This window comes from Eurosta solidaginis, chromosome 5 (assembly GCF_040869045.1).
Source record: "Eurosta solidaginis isolate ZX-2024a chromosome 5, ASM4086904v1, whole genome shotgun sequence".
NCBI classification, from domain to species: domain Eukaryota; kingdom Metazoa; phylum Arthropoda; class Insecta; order Diptera; family Tephritidae; genus Eurosta; species Eurosta solidaginis.
The window spans coordinates 120,023,785-120,041,645 of record NC_090323.1 but is presented as its reverse complement, the minus strand read 5'-3'; the positions used below and the strand labels follow the sequence as shown (position 1 = coordinate 120,041,645).

At 32.3% G+C, this 17,861-nt stretch overlaps 1 protein-coding gene across 5 annotated transcripts in view; it reads right to left on the bottom strand.

The window, feature by feature from the left end:
• Mipp1 (Multiple inositol polyphosphate phosphatase 1) overlaps nt 1-17,861 on the bottom strand; it is a 1,171,163-nt gene that overhangs the window by 1,025,336 nt on the left and 127,966 nt on the right. The window contains exon 2 of one of the 5 annotated variants that reach the window (XM_067757520.1): nt 278-342. The exons of the other annotated variants lie outside the window; for them this stretch is intronic. The gene's annotated coding sequence lies outside the window, so the exon portion shown is untranslated. The remainder of the gene's footprint in view (nt 1-277; nt 343-17,861) is intronic. 5 annotated transcript variants of the gene reach the window in all.

Below are 17,861 nucleotides of genomic sequence, written 5' to 3'. Positions count from 1 at the left end.
TTATAGGAAAACTACTTTTAGTGCTTCAAAATTGCTGCGTTCTTGGTTTTTTTGAGATGCGTTAGCGATATCTCCGAAACCTGTGGCCCAAAAAAAATTTTTTTTCGTATGAAAAACTACAAACGATTTAAAACGTATTTCAAAAAGAAAAAACCCAAATTTGCTTAAATTGCTTGGTTTTCGCATAAGGTATTATATTTTTGGAGTAACTACAAAAACTACAAAAAATTAATTTACCTACAATCAATTTCATCGTTTGTAGTTATAAGAAAAGTACCTTTAGTGCTTCCAAATTGCTGCGTTCTTGGTTTTTTTGAGACGCGTTAGCGATATCTCCGAAACCTGTGGACCAAAAAAAAAAATTTTCTTTCGTATGAAAAACTACAAACGATTTAAAACGTATTTCAAAAATAAAAAACCCAAATTTGCTTAAATTGCTTGGTTTTCGCACAAGGTATTATATTTTTGGAGTAACTACAAAAACTACAAAAAATTAATTTACCTACAATCAATTTCATCGTTTGTAGTTATAAGAAAAGTACTTTTAGTGCTTCCAAATTGCTGCGTTCTTGGTTTTTTGAGATGCGTTATCGATATCTCCGAAACCTGTGGACTAAAAAAAATTTTTTTTTTTTGTATGAAAAACTACAAACGATTTAAAACGCATTTCAAAAAGAAAAAAACCCAAATTTGCTTAAATTGCTTTGTTTCCGCACAATGTGTTACATTTTCGGAGTAACTATAAAAACTACAAAAAAATGAATTTCACTACAATCAATTTCATCGTTTGTAGTTATAGGGAAAGTACTTTTAGTGCTTCCAAATTGCAGCGTTCTTGGTTTTTTTGAGATGATTTAGCGATATCTCCGAAACCTGTGGACCAAAAAATATTTTTTTTTCGTATGAAAAACTACAAACGATTTAAAACGTATTTCAAAAAGAAAAACCCCAAATTTGCTTAAATTGCTTGGTTTCCGCATAATGTATTATATTGTCGGAGTGACTATAAAAAGTACAAAAAAATTAATTTCACTACAATCAATTTCATCGTTTGTAGTTATGGAAAAGTACTTTTAGTGCTTCCAAATTGCTGTGTTTTTGGTTTTTTGAGATGCGTTAGCGACATCTCCGAAACCTGTAATCCAAAAAAAAAAATTTTTTTTCGTATGAAAAACTACAAACGATTTAAAACGTATTTCAAAAAGAAAAAACCCAAATTTGCTTGAATTGCTTGGTTTCCGCACAATGTATTATATTTTCGGAGTAACTATAAAAACTACAAAAAAATGAACTTCACTAAAATCAATTCCATCGTTTTTAATTAAAGGAAAAGTACTTTTAGTGCTTCCAAATTGCTGTGTTCTTGGTTTTTTTGAGATGCGTTAGCGATATCTCCGAAACCTGTGGGCTAAAAAAAAATTTTTTTTCGTATGAAAAACTACAAACGATTTAAAACGTATTTCAAAAAGAAAAAACCCAAATTTGCTTAAATTGCTTGCTTTCCGAACAATGTATTATATTTTCGGAGTAACTATAAAAACTCCAAATAATGAATTTCACTACAATCAATTTCATCGTTTGTAGTTATAGGAAAAGTACTTTTAGTGCTTCCAAATTGCTGCGTTCTTGGTTTTTTGAGATGCGTTAGCGATATCTCCGAAACCTGTGGACCAAAAAAAAATTTTTTCCTATGAAAACTACAAACGATTTAAAACGTATTTTAAAAAGAAAAACCCAAATTTGCTTAAATTGCTTTGTTTCCGCATGTTCGGCCGGGGTGCGTGTGCTCCTGGAGGTAGGTCGGCGCACCGGGGTCGAACTCAATAAGCGGGTGTATGCGCAAATAAATAAGAGAAGACGAGAATTTCTCGTTAGAATAGATGCGTTTTATTATGTAGAACTAAGAAATAAAAAGTTTACAATATTACCTTAGTTTATTGTGGTCAAAACGGCAGAGATCGTTGGCGGCAGATGCGTGCTGTACGTCTGTTGAAATCCAAGAGGCCGGTTGTATAGCAAGCTACAACCGCTGACCCGCAAAATCCTCCGTTTTGGAGGGGAAAGGCACCCACACATCAACCCCGACATGCATGTGCATGAGCGCTGACAAAAAACACACATACACCTGCATGTACATGCGTGCACATGCATGTGGTGGTGATGGTGTGGGTGGTTACAAATTAATTCGAGTATCGAGTATCGATTCGAAGAGTTGCATTGGGGGGATCGCAAACAGATGCGGAAAAAGTTAGGCATCCTGCCTAAACATGCCGGCCCCCCTTGCGATACGCAACATCGTTTTCTGCCAATGACCTCCGCTGAAACGAGAAAAATGAATATAAGACTTACACACTAAACTTAATCTAAATGAGGAGTTCGTCTGCGACGTAAAATGGCCGGGAATCCTTTCCGTGTCGCTTAGCCTGCCACCTGAGCTAAGATGAAAAAATTAGCGGTTATGAACAGTTATAAGTGAATATTTCTTGCCATTGAATTATACATAAATATAGAAATTCAGAACGTAATATGTATATAGTCGATGGCCAGTAAGACTGGACGAAGAGGCCGAGGTCTGCGTTCCAGAGTGGCACCATTTTTTGTTATTCTTTGGTTTTGACGTTCTGGATGGAGAGGCCGAGGTCTCCATTCCAGATTTGCGGTTTTTTTTTTGTTGGTTGGACGAAGAGGTAGAGGTCTCCGTTCCAGACTCGAGAGTTTTAGGTTTTGTTCTGGGCTGGACGAAGAGGCCGGGGTCTCCGTTCCAGCGTCTAGCGTGTCGTGTCGTGGCATTTTATGGATGTGTCAGGGCGAGTGGCCGGGAGGTTGGTTGGGTGATGCGCGTTTTCACTGCAGCGCATGTATTTCGTCAGTTGTGTATTATATTATTACCCTACAGAACACTTGGTCACAAAACGTACCTACGCCCATGCAAATGTGACTACGAATATAACCTATCACCGTAAAATGACTAGTCAAATGACGTGGAATGACGAGAGCGTTTTTGCAAGGTAGTTAGTGCTGTGATTTCGAGCAGCTTATGCATTTCAACAAAACCCGCAAGATTGCGGTGTGGGGGAGGTTGGAACGGGCGTGATTCCAAGCCACCCGCGCAAAATTACTTGTTTTCGTGATACGCATGTTGTTTTATTAACAAAACGTACGTTAAAATAGATGAATAAACCGAGTTTAGAACGAAGCGTAGAGGCTGGCGAAGGTATGGATTCAATTTTGTGCGACAGCTCATGACGAATAGCGAAAATCGTAATTAAACTCGAAAGTGTACCAACTGGCGGTGCTTGCATGCAGATTGGCGATGCGTTCTCCACGACGCGTTCTATCTGCACGTACCATTCTGATTTTGCATGCAACCCTGTTGTGTATTTCTTGGTTAGCTGACAGCTGGTCTGGTGAATTTGTGGTGTGCGAGTATATATATATATACATATATGTGTTTGCTTCATTGTAAAGTTCACCAAGTAGCGCAACTAACAGCTGATCGGTGAAAATTTGTACATTCACACGCACCGTTCTCGACTCAGTTTCAAAAAAAAACTTTAGATTATTTAATTCAAATTTTAAAGTGAAATAATCCTTACAAATTTATGTATACAAAATATATATGGCGTTTTTGTTGTTATTGAAATAATAGTTTTATTTATATTAAAGCTTTTATCGTTTTTTTTTTTTTAACTTGGAAAAATCTCCGAACACCATTCCTTCATTATATGACATTCGACTGCCTAGTCCACTGCCTTCCACTCTATTCGCAACATAACCTCTACTTAAGCTGCCAAACTATATAGTAAACAATGGTTTGCTTGCCCTTGAAAAAAACTAGGTCACTGGGGCAGTAGCATATTAGGCCGGTAGAAACAGTTGACTTTTTCCAATTTCGGGATTCTGTCGTGTCGGGCTTCTTTTATTTCGGGACCCGGATTGTTTTTGTACCGAGCCCTTATAATGACTGTTTGTGATGTTTGTTGTTGAAAAACAACAAGTCCTGCCCCCAGCCCCAACAAACATAATCAACTTTATGGAATTGTACAACTCTTAATACCCGCGTATCTACCGGGTGCGCTAGGTATTCTACGTTACATAAGCTGTATTTCGTTGCTAACTAGTACAATTAAAACACTAGCTTGCTTACCGAATTGCATGGAAATCAACAATAAAAAGTAATCGACTGGAGTTATAGGAAAAGTACTTTTAGTGCTTCCAAATTGCTGCGTTCTTGATTTTTTTGAGATGCGTTAGCGATATCTCCGAAAACTGTGGACCAAAAAAAAATTTTTTTTTCGTATGAAAAACTACAAACGATTTAAAACGTATTTCAAAAAGAAAAAACCCAAATTTGCTTAAATTGCTTGGTTTCTGCACAATGTATTATATTTTCGGAGTAACTATAAAAAGTACAAAAAATGAATTTCACTGCAATCAATTTCATCGTTTGTAGTTATAGGAAAAGTACTTTTAGTGCTTCCAAATTGCTGCGTTCTTGGTTTTTTTGAGATGCGTTGGCGATATCTCCGAAACCTGTGGACCAAAAAAAAATTTGTTTTTCCTATGAAAAACTACAAACGATTTAAAACGTATTTCAAAAAGAAAAAACCCAAATTTGCTTAAATTGATTGGTTTCCGCACAATGTATTATATTTTTGGAGTAACTATAAGAACTACAAAAAAACGAATTTCACTACAATCAATTTCAGCGTTTGTAGTTATAGGAAAAGTACTTTTAGTGCTTCAAAATTGCTGCGTTCTTGGTTTTTTGAGATGCGTTAGCGATATCTCCGAAACCTGTGGACAAAAAAAATGTTTTTTTTTCGTATGAAAAACTACAAACGATTTAAAACGTATTTCAAAAAAAAAAACCCTAATTTGCTTAAATTGCTTGGTTTCCGCACAATGTTTTATATTTTCGGAGTAACTAAAAAAACTACAAAAAAATTTATTTCACTACAATCAATTTCAGCGTTTTAGTTATAGGAAAAGTTCTTTTAGTGCTTCCAAATTGCTGCGTTCTTGGTTTTTTTGAGATGCGTTAGCGATATCTCCGAAACCTGTTGACCAAAAAAAAAATTCTTTTTCCTGTGAAAAACCACAAACGATTTAAAACGTATTTCAAAAAGAAAAAAACCCACATTTGCTTAAATTGATTGGTTTCCGCACAATGTATTATATTTTTGGAGTAACTATAAGAACTACAAAAAAATGAATTTCACTACAATCAATTTCATCGTTTGTAGTTATAGGAAAAGTACTTTTAGTGCTTCAAAATTGCTGCGTTCTTGGTTTTTTTGAGATGCGTTAGCGATATCTCCGAAACCTGTGGACCAAAAAAAAAATTGTTTTTTCGTATGAAAAACTATAAATGATTTAAAACGTATTTCAAAAAGAAAAAACCCAAATTTACTTAATAGCTTGGTTCCCGCACAAAGTATTATATTTTCGGAGTAACTATAAAAACTAAAAAAAAAAAATGAATTTCACTACAATCCATTTCATCGTTTGTAGTTATAGGAAAAGTACTTTTAGTGCTTCCAAATTGCTGCGTTCTTGGTTTTTTTGAGATGCGTTAGCGGTATCTCCTAAACCTGTGGCCCAAAAAAAATTTTTTTTCGTATGAAAAACTACAAACGATTTAAAACGTATTTCAAAAAGAAAAAAACCGAAATTTGCTTAAAATTTTCGTATGAAAAACTACAAACGATTTAAAGCGTATTTCAAAAAGAAAAAACGCAAATTTACTTAAATTGCTTGGTTTCCGCACAATGTATTATATTTTTGGAGTAACTATAAAACCTACAAAAAATGAATTTCACTACAATCAATTTCATCCTTTGTAGTTATAGAAAAAGTACTCTTGGTGCTTCCAAATTGCTGCGTTCTTGGTTTTTTTTAGATGCGTTAGCGATATCTTCCAAACCTGTGGACCAAAAAAAATTTTCTTTCGTATGAAAAACTACAAACGATTTAAAACGTATTTCAAAAAGAAAAAACCCAAAATTTCTTAAATTGCTTGGTTTCCGCACAATGTATTATATTTTCGGAGTAACTATAAAAACTACAAAAAAATTAATTTCACTACAACCAATTTCATCGTTTGTAGTTATAGGAAAAGTACTTTTAGTGCTTCCAAATTGCTGCGTTCTTACTTAAAAAAAAACCAAATTTACTTAAATTGCTTGGTTTCCGCACAATGTATTATATTTTCGGAGTATCTATAAAAACTATAAAAAAATGAATTTCACTACAATCAATTTCATCGTTTGTAGTTATAGGAAAAGTACTTTTAGTGCTTCCAAATTGCTGCGTTCTTGGTTTTTTGAGATGCGTTAGCGATATCTCCAAAACCTGTGGACCAAAAAAAATTTTTTTTTCCTATGAAAAACTACAAACGATTTAAAACATATTTCAAAAAGAAAAAACCCAAATTTGCTTAAATTGCTTGGTTTCCGCACAATGTATTATATTTTCGGAGTAACTATAAAAACTAAAAAAAATGAATTCACTACAATCAATTTCATCGTTTGTAGTTATAGGAAAAGTACTTTTAGTGCTTCCAAATTGCTGCGTTCTTGGTTTTTTTGTGATGCGTTAGCGATATCTCCGAAACCTGTGGACCAAAAAAAAATTTTTTTTTCGTATGAAAAACTACAAACGATTTAAAGCGTATTTCAAAAAGAAAAACCCAAATTTACTTAAATTGCTTGGTTTCCGCACAATGTATTATATTTTCGGAGTAACTATAAAAACTACAAAAAAATTAATTTCACTACAACCAATTTCATCGTTTGCAGTTATAGGAAAAGTACTTTTAGTGCTTCCAAATTGCTGCGTTCTTGGTTTTTTTGAGATGCGTTAGCGATATCTCCGAAACCTGTAGACCAAAACAAATTTTTTTTCGTATGAAAAACTACAAACGATTTAAAACGTATTTCAAAAAGAAAAAACCCAAATTTTCTTAAATTGCTTGGTTTCCGCACAATGTATTATATTTTCGGAGTAACTATAAAACCTAAAAAAAAATGAATTTCACTACAATCAATTTCATCGTTTATAGTTATAGAAAAAGTACTCTTGGTGCTTCCAAATTTCTGCGTTCTTGGTTTTTTTGAGATGCGTTAGCGATATCTCCGAAACCTGTGGACCAAAAAAAAAAATTTTTTTTCCTATGAAAAACTACAAACGATTTAAAACGTATTTCAAAAAGAAAAACCCAAATTTACTTAAATTGCTTGGTTTCCGCACAATGTATTATATTTTCGGAGTAACTATAAAACCTACAAAAAATGAATTTCACTACAATCAATTTCATCGTTTGTAGTTATAGGAAAAGTACTTTTAGTGCTTCCAAATTGCTGCGTTCTTGGTTTTTTTGTGATGCGTTAGCGATATCTCCGAAACCTGTGGCCCAAAAAAATTTTTTTTTCGTATGAAAAAGTACAAACGATTTAAAACGTATTTCAAAAAGAAAAAACCCAAATTTGCTTAAAATTTTCGTATGAAAAACTACAAACGATTTAAAGCGTATTTCAAAAAGAAAAAACCCAAATTTACTTAAATTGCTTGGTTTCCGCACAATGTATTATATTTTTGGAGTAACTATAAAACCTACAAAAAATGAATTTCACTACAATCAATTTCATCGATTGTAGTTATAGGAAAAGTACTTTTAGTGCTTCCAAATTGCTGCCTTCTTGATTTTTTTGAGATGCGTTAGCGATATCTCCGAAAACTGTGGACCAAAAAAAAATTTTTTTTTCGTATGAAAAACTACAAACGATTTAAAACGTATTTCAAAAAGAAAAAACCCAAATTTGCTTAAATTGCTTGGTTTCTGCACAATGTATTATATTTTCGGAGTAACTATAAAAAGTACAAAAAAATGAATTTCACTACAATCAATTTCATCGTTTGTAGTTATAGGAAAAGTACTTTTAGTGCTTCCAAATTGCTGCGTTCTTGGTTTTTTTGAGTTGCGTTGGCGATATCTCCGAAACCTGTGGACCAAAAAAAAATTTGTTTTTCCTATGAAAAACTACAAACGATTTAAAACGTATTTCAAAAAGAAAAAACCCAAATTTGCTTAAATTGATTGGTTTCCGCACAATGTATTATATTTTTGGAGTAACTATAAGAACTACAAAAAAAAGAAAATCACTACAATCAATTTCATTGTTTGTAGTTATAGGAAAAGTACTTTTAGTGCTTCAAAATTGCTGCGTTCTTGGTTTTTTTGAGATGCGTTAGCGATATCTCCGAAACCTGTGGACCAAAAAATGTTTTTTTTTCGTATGAAAAACTACAAACGATTTAAAACGTATTTCAAAAAAAAAAAAAACCCCTAATTTGCTTAAATTGCTTGGTTTCCGCACAATGTTTTATATTTTCGGAGTAACTAAAAAAACTACAAAAAAATTAATTTCACTACAATCAATTTCATCGTTTGTAGTTATAGGAAAAGTACTTTTAGTGCTTCCAAATTGCTGCGTTCTTGGTTTTTTTGAGATGCGTTAGCGATATCTCCGAAACCTGTTGACCAAAAAAAAATTCTTTTTCCTGTGAAAAACCACAAACGATTTAAAACGTATTTCAAAAAGAAAAAAACCCAAATTTGCTTAAATTGATTGGTTTCCGCAAAATGTATAATATTTTTGGAGTAACTATAAGAACTACAAAAAAATGAATTTCACTACAATCAATTTCATCGTTTGTAGTTATAGGAAAAGTACTTTTAGTGCTTCAAAATTGCTGCGTTCTTGGTTTTTTTGAGATGCGTTAGCGATATCTCCGAAACCTGTGGCCCAAAAAAAATTTTTTTTCGTATGAAAAACTACAAACGATTTAAAACGTATTTCAAAAAGAAAAAACCCAAATTTGCTTAAAATTTTCGTATGAAAAACTACAAACGATTTAAAGCGTATTTCAAAAAGAAAAAACCCAAATTTACTTAAATTGCTTGGTTTCCGCACAATGTATTATATTTTTGGAGTAACTATAAAACCTACAAAAAATGATTTTCACTACAATCAATTTCATCGATTGTAGTTATAGAAAAAGTACTCTTGGTGCTTCCAAATTGCTGCGTTCTTGGTTTTTTTGAGATGCGTTAGCGATATCTCCGAAACCTGTGGACCAAAAAATGTTTTTTTTCGTATGAAAAACTACAAACGATTTAAAACGTATTTCAAAAAAAAAAAACCCCCTAATTTGCTTAAATTGCTTGGTTTCCGCACAATGTTTTATATTTTCGGAGTAACTAAAAAAACTACAAAAAAATTGATTTCACTACAATCAATTTCATCGTTTGTAGTTATAGAAAAAGTACTCTTGGTGCTTCCAAATTGCTGCGTTCTTGGTTTTTTTGAGATGCGTTAGCGATATCTCCGAAACCTGTGGACCAAAAAAAAATTGTTTTTTCGTATGAAAAACTATAAATGATTTAAAACGTATTTCAAAAAGAAAAAACCCAAATTTACTTAATAGCTTGGTTCCCGCACAATGTATTATATTTTCGGAGTAACTATAAAAACTAAAAAAAAAAAATGAATTTCACTACAATCCATTTCATCGTTTGTAATTATAGGAAAAGTACTTTTAGTGCTTCCAAATTGCTGCGTTCTTGGTTTTTTTGTGATGCGTTAGCGATATCTCCGAAACCTTTGGAGCAAAAAAAATTTTTTTTTTTCGTATGAAAAACTACAAACAATTTAAAACATATTTCAAAAAGAAAAAACCCTAATTTGCTTAAATTGCTTGGTTTCCGCACAATGTATTATATTTTCGGAGTAACTATAAAAACCAAAAAAAATGAATTTCACTACAATCAATTTCATCGTTTGTAGTTATAGGAAAAGTACTTTTGCTGCGTTCTTGGTTTTTTTGTGATGCGTTAGCGATATCTCCGAAACCTGTGGACCAAAAACAATTTTTTTTTTCGTATGAAAAACTACAAACGATTTAATACGTATTTCAAAAAGAAAAAAAACAAATTTACTTAAATTGCTTGGCTTCCGCATAATGTATTATATTTTCGGAGTAACTATAAAAACTACAAAAAATGAATTTCACTACAATCAATTTTATCGTTTGTAGTTATAGGAAAAGTACTTTTAGTGCTTCCAAATTGCTGCGTTCTTGGTTTTTTTGAGATGCGTTAGCGATATCTCCGAAACCTGTAGACCAAAACAAATTTTTTTTCGTATGAAAAACTACAAACGATTTAAAACGTATTTCAAAAAGAAAAAACCCAAATTTTCTTAAATTGCTTGGTTTCCGCACAATGTATTATATTTTCGGAGTAACTATAAAACCTACAAAAAAATGAATTTCACTACAATCAATTTCATCGTTTGTAGTTATAGAAAAAGTACTCTTGGTGCTTCCAAATTTCTGCGTTCTTGGTTTTTTTGAGATGCGTTAGCGATATCTCCGAAACCTGTGGACCAAAAAAAAAATTTTTTTTCCTATGAAAAACTACAAACGATTTAAAACGTATTTCAAAAAGAAAAACCCAAATTTGCTTAAATTGCTCGGTTTCCGCACAATGTATTATATTTTTGGAGTAACTATAAAAACTACAAAAAAAATGAATTTCACTACAATCAATTTCATCGTTTGTAGTTATAGGAAAAGTACTTTTAGTGCTTCAAAATTACTGCGTTCTTGGTTTTTTTGAGATGCGTTAGCGATATCTCCGAAACCTGTGGACCAAAAAAATGTTTTTTTTTTCGTATGAAAAACTACAAACGATTTAAAACGTATTTCAAAAAAAAAACCCCTAATTTGCTTAAATTGCTTGGTTTCCGCACAATGTTTTATATTTTCGGAGTAACTAAAAAAACTACAAAAAAATTAATTTCACTACAATCAATTTCATCGTTTGTAGTTATAGGAAAAGTACTTTTAGTGCTTCCAAATTGCTGCGTTCTTACTTAAAAAAAACCAAATTTACTTAAATTGCTTGGTTTCCGAACAATGTATTATATTTTCGGAGTATCTATAAAAACTATAAAAAAATGAATTTCACTACAATCAATTTCATCGTTTGTAGTTATAGGAAAAGTACTTTTAGTGCTTCAAAATTACTGCGTTCTTGGTTTTTTTGAGATGCGTTAGCGATATCTCCGAAACCTGTGGACCAAATAAATGTTTTTTTTTCGTATGAAAAACTACAAATGATTTAAAACGTATTTCAAAAAGAAAAACCCAAATTTGCTTAAATTGCTTGGTTTCCGCACAATGTATTATATTTTCGGAGCAACTATAAAAACTACAAAAAAATGAATTTCACTACAATCAATTTCATCGTTTGTAGTTATAGGAAAAGTACTTTTAGTGCTTCCAAATTGCTGCGTTCTTGGTTTTTTTGAGATGCGTTGGCGATATCTCCGAAACCTGTTGACCAAAAAAGAATTTGTTTTTCCTATGAAAAACTACAAACGATTTAAAATGTATTTCAAAAAGAAAAAACCCAAATTTGCTTAAATTGGTTGGTTTCCGCACAATGTATTATATTTTTGGAGTAACTATAAAAACTACAACAAAATGAATTTCACTACAATCAATTTCATCGTTTGTAGTTATAGGAAAAGAACTTTTAGTGCTTCAAAATTGCTGCGTTCTTGGTTTTTTTGAGATGCGTTAGCATATCTCCGAAACCTGTGGACCAAAAAAATGTTTTTTTTTTGTATGAAAAACTACAAACGATTTAAAACGTATTTAAAAAAAAAACCCAAATTTGCTTAAATTGCTTGGTTTCCGCACAATGTTTTATATTTTCGGAGTAACTAAAAAAACTACAAAAAAATTAATTTCACTACAATCAATTTCATCGTTTGTAGTTATAGGAAAAGTACTTTTAGTGCTTCCAAATTGCTGCGTTCTTGGTTTTTTTGAGATGCGTTAGCGATAGCTCCGAAACCTGTTGACCAAAAAAAAAATTATTTTTCTTGTGAAAAACCACAAACGATTTAAAACGTATTTCAAAAAGAAAAAAACCCAAATTTGCTTAAATTGATTGGTGTCCGCACAATGTATTATATTTTCGGAGTAACTATAAAACCTACAAAAAAATGAATTTCACTACAATCAATTTCATCGTTTGTAGTTATAGAAAAAGTACTCTTGGTGCTTCCAAATTGCTGCGTTCTTGGTTTTTTGAGATGCGTTAGCGATATCTCCGAAACCTGTGGACCAAAAAAAATTGTTTTTTCGTATGAAAAACTATAAACGATTTAAAACGTATTTCAAAAAGAAAAAACCCAAATTTACTTAATAGCTTGGTTTCCGCACAATGTATTATATTTTCGGAGTAACTATAAAAACTTAAAAAAAAATGAATTTCACTACAATCCATTTCATCGTTTGTAGTTATAGGAAAAGTACTTTTAGTGCTTCCAAATTGCTGCGTCTTGGTTTTTTGTGATGCGTTAGCGATATCTCCGAAACCTGTGGACCAAAAAAAATGTTTTTTTCGTATGAAAAACTACAAACGATTTAAAGCATATTTCAAAAAGGAAAAACCCAAATTTACTTAAATTGCTTGGTTTCCGCACAATGTATTATATTTTCGGAGTAACTATAAAAACTAAAAAAAAAAATGAATTTCACTACAATCAATTTCATCGTTTGTGGTTATAGGAAAAGTGCTTTTAGTGCTTCCAAATTGCTGCTTTCTTGGTTTTTTTATGATGCGTTAGCGATATCTCCGAAACCTGTGGACCAAAAAAAATTTTTTTTTTCGTATGAAAAACTACAAAGATTTAAAGCGTATTTCAAAAAGAAAAAACCCAAATTTACTTAAATTGGTTGGTTTCCGCAAAATGTATTATATTTTCGGAGTAACTATAAAAACTACAAAAAAATTAATTTCACTACAACCAATTTCATCATTTGTAGTTATAGGAAAAGTACTTTTAGTGCTTCCAAATTGCTGCGTTCTTGGTTTTTTTGAGATGCGTTAGCGATATCTCCGAAACCTGTGGACCAAAAAAAAATTTTTTTCGTATGAAAAACTACAAACGATTTAAAACGTATTTCAAAAAGAAAAAACCCAAATTTGCTTAAATTGCTTGGTTTCCGCACAATGTATTATATTTTTGGAGTAACTATAAAAAGTACAAAAAAATTAATTTCACTACAATCAATTTCATCGTTTGTAGTTATAGGAAAAGTACTTTTAGTGCTTCCAAATTGCTGCGTTCTTGGTTTTTTCAGATGCGTTAGCGACATCTCCGAAACCTGTGGACCAAAAAAAAATTTTTTTTCCTATGAAAAACTACAAACGATTTAAAACGTATTTCAAAAATAAAAACCCAAATTAGCTTAAATTGCTTGGTTTTCGCACAAGGTATTATATTTTTGGAGTAACTACAAAAACTACAAAAAATTAATTTACCTAGAATCAATTTCATCGTTTGTAGTTATAAGAAAAGTACTTTTAGTGCTTCCAAATTGCTGCGTTCTTGGTTTTTTTGAGATGCGTTAGCGATATCTCCGAAACCTGTGGACCAAAAAAAAAAAATTTTTTCGTATGAAAAACTACAAACGATTTAAAACGTATTTCAAAAAAAAACCCAAATTTACTTAAATTTCTTGGTTTCCGCACAATGTATTATATTTTCGGAGTAACTATAAAACTACAATAAAATTAATTTCACTACAATCAATTTCATCGTTTGTAGTTACAAGAAAAGTAATTTTAGTGTTTCCAAATTGCTGCGTTCTTGGTTTTTTGAGATGCGTTAGCGATATCTCCGAAACCTGTGGACTAAAAAAAATTTTTTTTTTCGTATGAAAAACTACAAACGATTTAAAACGCATTTCAAAAAGAAAAAAACCCAAATTTGCTTAAATTGCTTGGTTTCCGCACAATGTATTATATTTTCGGAGTAACTATAAAAACTACAATAAAATTAATTTCACTACAATCAATTTCATCGTTTGTAGTTATAAGAAAAGTATTTTTAGTGCTTCCAAATTGCTGCGTTCTTAGTTTTTTTGAGATGCGTTAGCGATATCTCCGAAACCTGTGGACTAAAAAAAAATTTTTTTTCGTATGAAAAACTACAAACGATTTAAAACGTATTTCAAAAAGAAAAAACCCAAATTTGCTTAAATTGCTTGGTTTCCGCACAATGTATTATATTTTCGGAGTAACTATAAAAACTACAAAAAAATGAATTTCACTACAATCAATTCCATTGTTTGTAGTTATAGGAAAAGTACTTTTAGTGCTTCCAAATTACTGTGTTCTTGGTTTTTTTGAGATGCGTTAGCGATATCTCCGAAACCTGTGGACCAAAAAAAATTTTTTTTTCGTATGAAAAACTACAAACGATTTAGTACGTATTTCAAAAAGAAAAAAAAACAAATTTACTTAAATTGTTTGGTTTCCGCACAATGTATTATAATTTCGGAGTAACTATAAAAACTACAAAAAAATTAATTTCACTACAATCAATTCCATCGTTTGTAGTTATAGGAAAAGTAATTTTAGTGCTTCCAAATTGTTGCGTTCTTGGTTTTTTTGAGATGCGTTAGCGATATCTCCGAAACCTGTGGTACAAAAAAAAAAATGTATTTCGTATGAAAAACTACAAACGATTTAAAACATATTTCAAAAAGAAAAAACCCAAATTTGTTTAAATTGCTTGGTTTCCGCACAATGTATTATATTTTCGGAGTAACTATAAAACCTACAAAAAAATGAATTTCACTACAATCAATTTCATAGTTTTTAGTTATAGGAAAAGTACTTTTAGTGCTTCCAAATTGCTGCGTTCTTGGTTTTTTTGAAATGCGTTAGCGATATCTCCGAAACCTGTGGACCAAAAAAAAATTTTTTTTCGTATGAAAAACTACAAACGATTTAAAACGTATTTCAGAAACAAAAAAACCCAAATTTGCTTAAATTTCTGGGTTCAGCATAATGTATTATATTTTCGGAGTAACTATTAAAACTAAAAAAAAATGAATTTCACTACAATCAATTTCATTGTTTGTAGTTATAGGAAAAGTACTTTTAGTGCTTCCAAATTGCTGCGTTCTTGGTTTTTTTGAGATGCTTAGCGATATCTCCGAAACCTGTGGACCAAAAAAAAAATTTTTTTTCGTATAAAAAACTACAAACGATTTAAAACATATTTCAAAAAAAAAACCTAAATTTGCTTATATTTCTTTGTTTCCGCACAATGTATTACATTTTCGGAGTAACTATAAAAACTACAAAAAAATTAATTTCACTACAATCAATTTCATCGTTTGTAGTTATAGGGAAAGTACTTTTAGTGTTTCCAAATTGCAGCGTTCTTGGTTTTTTTGAGATGATTTAGCGATATCTCCGAAACCTGTGGACCAAAAAAAAAATTTTTTTTCGTATGAAAAACTACAAACGATTTAAAACGTATTTCAAAAAGAAAAACCCCAAATTTGCCTAAATTGCTTGGTTTCCGCATAATGTATTATATTGTCGGAGTGACTATAAAAAGTACAAAAAAATTAATTTCACTACAATCAATTTCATCGTTTGTAGTTATAGGAAAAGTACTTTTAGTGCTTCCAAATTGCTGTGTTCTTGGTTTTTTGAGATGCGTTAGCGACATCTCCGAAACCTGTAAACCAAAAAAAAAAATTTTTTTTTCGTATGAAAAACTACAAACGATTTAAAACGTATTTCAAAAAGAAAAAACCCAAACTTGCTTCCATTGCTTGGTTTCCGCACAATGTATTATATTTTCGGAGTAACTATAAAAACTACAAAAAAATGAACTTCACTACAATCAATTTCATCGTTTTTAATTAAAGGAAAAGTACTTCTAGTGCTTCCAAATTGCTGTGTTCTTGGTTTTTTTGAGATGCGTTAGCGATATCTCCGAAACCTGTGGGCTAAAAAAAAATTTTTTTTCGTATGAAAAACTACAAACGATTTAAAACGTATTTCAAAAAGAAAAAACCCAAATTTGCTTAAATTGCTTGGTTTCCGAACAATGTATTATATTTTCGGAGTAACTATAAAAACTCCAAAAAATGAATTTCACTACAATCAATTTCATCGTTTGTAGTTATAGGAAAAGTACTTTTAGTGCTTCCAAATTGCTGCGTTCTTGGTTTTTTTGAGATGCGTTCGCGATATCTCCGAAACCTGTGGACTAAAAAAAAATTTTCTTTCGAATGAAAAACTACAAACGATTTAAAACGTATTTCAAAAAGAAAAAAGCCAAATTTGCTTAAATTGCTTGGTTTCCGCACAATGTATTTTCTTTTCGGAGTAACTATAAAAAGTACAAAAAAATTAATTTCACTACAATAAATTTCATCGTTTGTAGTTATAGGAAAAGTACTTTTAGTGCTTCCAAATTGCTGCGTTCTTGGCTTTTTTGAGATGCGTTAGCGATATCTCCGAAACCTGTGGACTAAACAAACATTTTTTTTTTCGTATGAAAAACTACAAACGATTTAAAACGTATTTCAAAAAGAAAAAACCCAAAATTGCTTAAATTGCTTGGTTTCCGCACAATGTATTATATTTTCGGAGTAACGATTAAAACTACAAAAAAATGAATTTCACTACAATCAATTTCATCGTTTGTAGTTATAGCAAAGTACTTTAAGTGCTTCCAAATTGCTGCGTTCTTGGTTTTTTGAGATGCGTTAGCGATATCTCCGAAACCTGTGGACCAAAAAAAAATTTTTTCCTATGAAAACTACAAACGATTTAAAACGTATTTTAAAAAGAAAAACCCAAATTTGCTTAAATTGCTTGGTTTCCGCATGTTCGGCCGGGGTGCGTGTGCTCCTGGAGGTAGGTCGGCGCACCGGGGTCGATCTCAATAAGCGGGTGTATGCGCAAATAAATAAGAGAAGACGAGAATTTCTCGTTAGAATAGATGCGTTTTATTATGTAGAACTAAGAAATAAAAAGTTTACAATATTACCTTAGTTTATTGTGGTCAAAACGGCAGAGATCGTTGGCGGCAGATGCGTGCTGTACGGCTGTTGAAATCCAAGAGGCCGGTTGTATAGCAAGCTACAACCGCTGACCCGCAAAATCCTCCGTTTTGGAGGGGAAAGGCACCCACACATCAACCCCGACATGCATGTGCATGAGTGCTGACAAAAAACACACATCCACCTGCATGTACATGCGTGCACATGCATGTGGTGGTGATGGTGTGGGTGGTTACAAATTAATTCGAGTATCGATTCGAAGAGTTGCATTGGGGGGATCGCAGACAGATGCGGAAAAAGTTAGGCATCCTGCCTAAACATGCCGGCCCCCTTGCGATACGCAACATCGTTTTCTGCCAATGACCTCCGCTGAAACGAGAAAAATGAATATAAGACTTACACACTAAACTTAATCTAAATGAGGAGTTCGTCTGCGACGTAAAATGGCCGGGAATCCTTTCCGTGTCGCTTAGCCTGCCACCTGAGCTAAGATGAAAAAATTAGCGGTTATGAACAGTTATAAGTGAATATTTCTTGCCATTGAATTATACATAAATATAGAAATTCAGAACGTAATATGTGTATAGTCGATGGCCAGTAAGACTGGACGAAGAGGCCGAGGTCTCCGTTCCAGAGTGGTACCATTTTTTGTTATTCTTTGGTTTTGACGTTCCAGATGGAGAGGCCGAGGTCTCCATTCCAGATTTGCGGTTTTTTTTTTGTTGGTTGGACGAAGAGGCAGAGGTCTCCGTTCCAGACTCGAGAGTTTTAGGTTTTGTTCTGGGCTGGACGAAGAGGCCGAGGTCTCCGTTCCAGCGTCTAGCGTGTCGTGTCGTGGCATTTTATGGATGTGTCAGGGCGAGTGGCCGGGAGGTTGGTTGGGTGATGCGCGTTTTCACTGCAGCGCA